The 4,358-nt window shown below is 43.8% G+C and overlaps 1 pseudogene; it reads left to right on the top strand.

Moving 5' to 3' along the window:
* Positions 1 to 990: 990 nt before the first annotated feature.
* Positions 991 to 1,364, top strand: LOC133234216 (large ribosomal subunit protein eL30-like; annotated as a pseudogene).
* Positions 1,365 to 4,358: the final 2,994 nt, after the last annotated feature.

Below are 4,358 nucleotides of genomic sequence, written 5' to 3'. Positions count from 1 at the left end.
TGGATGTTCATTGGAAGGACTGATGCTGAGGCTGAAACTCCAGTACTTTGGCCACCTCATGCGAAGAGTTGACTCATTGGAAAAGACTCTGATGCTGGGAGGGATTGGGGGCAGGAGGAGAAGGGGACGACAGAGGATGAGATGGCTGGATGGTATCACTGACTCGATGCACATGAGTTTGGGTGAACTCTGGGAGTTGGTGATGCACAGGGAGGCCTGGCGTGCTGCGATTCATGGGATTGCAAAGAGTTGGAAACGACTGAGAGATTGAACTGACTGACTGAGCTCAACAAAGTCACTTTTAGTCCAACAGTCAGGCTGAGGGGCTGGGTTTTCTGAGGCAGGCCATTATGTATGATGATAATAACAACAGCCGCGAAAAGCAAGTCAAAGAAACAGTTCCAACATGAAGTCAGAATTAGTTTTTCTCTGCATTGGGAGCACAGAGTCTTAGCCATGGTAAAATAGGAGGGAAGGGGGACAGGAGGCAGAATTTTTGAAAGAATGACATAGCCCAAGGACACAACATAGACCGATTGGAATCAAATGGGTCCAAGATGGCAGACAAGTCAACTTTGACTAGACCCTGATCCTCAATCAGCAAGCTAAATGACACACTCAGAGGTGCCATGATGGTTCCAAAGTTGACCATCAAAGACCAAAAAGCAGACAGTAGTCCAACCCCTGGAAATCCCCTCCCTTTCCCCAAAATAGTTGGAATAATCCTCCCACTCATTAGCCTATGAAATTATCCAGCCCATAAAAGCTAAGCACAACCCCTTTCGAGGCCACTGTATTCACCCTCTACGATGGCCCATGCTCTGTGGAGTGTGTTTCTCTCTGAATAAATTCACTCGTTACCTATCACTTTGTCTCTCACTGAATTCTTTCTGCTATGAGACATCAAGAACCTGAGCCTGGCCTTTCTCACTCCCTGGCCGTCTTGGTGGCTGCTCTTGGTTGGAGGCATCCCGCACCTAAGGCAGGGAGATGGTGGCCACCATGAAGGTGAAAAAGTCACTGGAGTGAATCAACTCTAGGCTCCAACTGGTTATGAAAAGTGGAAAGTACATGCCTGGGTACAAGCAGACTCTGAAAAGGATCAGACAAGGCAAAGTGAAACCGGTTATCCTTACCAACACCTGCTCAGCCTTGAGGAAATCTGAAATAGAATATTATGCCATGTTGGCCAAAACTGGTGTCTATCACTACCATGGCAATAATATTGAATTGGGCACAGATGTGAAAAGTACTACAGAGGTATGCACACTGGCTATGATTGATCCAGATGATTCTGATATCATTAGAAGCATGCCAGAACAGACTGGTGAAAAGTGACTCATGTACAATTTTTCTTTAATAAAACTGGCAAGAAAGAGCTTGTTTAAAAAAAAAAAAAAAAGAACCTGAGCCTGTAACCAGGTCTGTGATCTCAGTTTGAAGACTGTGGGTTTTGGCTCAGTTCAAGTTCCAATCTGGGTTTTGGCTGGATTTGAGTCCCGGCACATGGGTTCAAATCTCAATCTAAGGTAAACAGCTTCAGTTGGACCACCAGAGAAGTCCCTTACAGAGATTCTTACCTTAGTTTCTTCACCTCTGGAAATTTTCTAAGGTGAACATATGTTGCTTTTGTAATCACAGAAATGTAACATTTGTTACAGGCTGAACCATGCCCCTCAAATTCACATGCTGAGGTGCTAACCCCCAGTACCTCAGTATGTGGCTGGATTTGGAGAAAGGGCCTTTAAGTAGGTATTTAAGTGAAAAGGGGGGTCATTAGGGTGGGCCCTACTCCGATATGGACCCTACTCCACACTTCCCAGGTGGCATTAGTGGTAAAGAACCTGCCTGCCGATGCAGGAGACGTAAGAGACATGGTTTGACCACTGGGTAGGGAAGATGCCCTGGAGGAGGGCATGGCAACCCACTCCAGTATTCTTGCCAGGAGAATCCCATGGACAGAGGAGTCTGGGGGCTACAGCCTAAGGGGTTGCAAAGAGTCACACAGGACTGAAGCGACTTAGCAGGCATGAAGCACTACTCCAATGTGGCCACTGTCCTTCTAAGAAGAGGGGATTAGGACACAGATACTCATAGAAGGAGGCCCAGGGAGAAGATGTTGTTGTTCAGTCATTCAGTCGTATCCAACTCTTTGTCACCCCATGGACTGCAGCATGCCAGGCTTCCCTGTCCTTCACCAACTCCCAGAGCTTGTTCAAACTCATGTCCATTGAGTTGGTGATACCATACAACCATTTCATCCTCTGTCGTCCCCTTCTCCGCCTGCCTTCAATATTTCCCAGCATCAGGGTCTTTTCCAGTGAGTCAGTTCTTCGCATCAGGTGGCCAGTGTATTGGAGCTTCAGCTTTAGCATCAGTCCTTTCAATGAACATTCAGGACTGATTTTCTTTAGGATTAACTGGTTGGATCTCCTTGTAGTCCAAAGGACTCTGAAGAGTCTTCTCCAACATCACAGTTTGAAACCATCAATTCTTCGGCACTCAGCCTTCTTTATGGTCCAACTCACATCTATACATGACTCCTGGAAAATGCCACTTTGACTATAATGACCTTTGTTGGCAAAATAATGTCTCTGCTTTTTAATATGCTGTTTAGGTTTTCCATGGCTGCAATCACTGTCCACAGTGATTTTGAAGCCCGAGAAAATAAAGTCAATCATTGTTTCCCCATCTATTTGCCATGAAGTGATGGGATTGGATGTCATGATCTTTGTTTTTTGAATGTTGAGTTTTAAGCCAGTTTTTCACTCTCCACTTTCACTTTCATCAAAAGGCTCTTTAGTTTCTCTTTGCTTTCTGCCATATGAATGGTGTCATCTGCATATCTTAGGTTATTGATATTTCTCTCTCGGCAATCTTGATTCCAGCTTGTGCTTCATCCAACCCAGCATTTAGCATGATGTACTCTGTAAGTTAAATAAGCAGGGAGACAATATACAGCCTTGACGTACTCCTTTCCCAGTTTTGAACCAGTCCGTTGTTCCATGTCCGGTTCTAACTGTTGTTTCTTGACCTGCATACAGGTTCCTCAGGAGGGAGGTAAGGTGGTCTGGTATTCCCATCTCTTGAAGAATTTTCCACAGTTTGTTGTGATCCACAGAGTCAAAGGCTTTAGAGTAGTCAATGAAGCAGAAGTAGATGTTTTTCTGGAGTTCTCTTGCTTTTTCTAATATCCAACGGATGTTGGCAATTTGATCTCTTGTTCCTATACTGTTTCTAAATCCAGCTTGAACATCTGAAAGTTCTTGGTTCATGTACTGTTGAAGCCTAGCATGGAGGATTTTGAGCATGACCTTGCTAGCATATGAAATGAGTACAATTGTGAGGTAATTTAAACATTCTTTGGCATTGCCCTTCTTTGGGATTGGAATGAAAAGTGACCTTTTCCAGTCCTGTGGCCACTGCTGAGTTTTCCAAATTTGCTAGCATGTGTGAAAGTGCAGCACTTTCACAGCGTCATCTTTTAGGATTTGAAATAGCTCAACTGGAATTCCATCACCACCACTGGCTTTGTTCATAGTGATGCTTCCTAAGGCCCCCTTGACTTCGCACTCCAGGATGTCTGGCTCTAGGTGAGCGATCACACCATCGTGGTTACCTGGGTCATTAAGATTTTTTTGTATAGTCCTGTGTATTCTTGCCACCTCTTCTTAATATCTTCTGCTTCTGTTAGGTCCATACCGTTTCTGTCCTTTATTGTGCCCATGTTTGCATGAAATGTTCCCTTGGTATTCTTGGTTTCCTTGGTATTCTTGGTATCTTGAAGAGATCTCTAATCTTTCCCATTCTATTGTTTTCTTCTATTTCTTTGCATTGTTCACATAGGAAGGCTTTCTTATCTCTGCTTGCTACTCTTTGGAACTCTGCATTCAGATGGGTATAGCTTTCCGTTACTCCTTTGCCTTTTGCTTTTTTTCTTTTCTCAGCTATTTGTAAGGCCTCCTTAGTCAACCATCCTACCTTTTGCATTTCTTTTTCTTGGGGATGATTTTGATCACTGCTTCCTGTACAATGTTACAAACCTCTGTCCAGAGTTCTTCAGGCACTCTGTCTATCAGATCTAATTCCTTGAATCTATTTGTCACTTTCACTGTATATGCATAAGGGATTTGATTTTGGTCATACCTGAATAGCCTAGTGGTTTTCCCTACTTTATTCAATTTAAGTCTGAATTTTGTAATAAGGAGTTCATAACCTGAGCCATAGTCAGCTCCCAGTCTTGCTTCTGATGACTGTACAGAACTTCTCTGTCTTCAGCTGCAAAGAATATAATCAATCTGATTTCAGTGTTGTAGCCACGCGTTCCAGGAAACAAACTCACTCAGAAGGACAATGCA

The sequence above is a fragment of the Bos javanicus genome, chromosome 21 (assembly GCF_032452875.1).
Source record: "Bos javanicus breed banteng chromosome 21, ARS-OSU_banteng_1.0, whole genome shotgun sequence".
Classification (NCBI taxonomy): Eukaryota; Metazoa; Chordata; class Mammalia; order Artiodactyla; family Bovidae; genus Bos; species Bos javanicus.
Note: the sequence above shows the minus strand (reverse complement) of the source record. Positions and strands in the feature narration are given on the sequence as shown.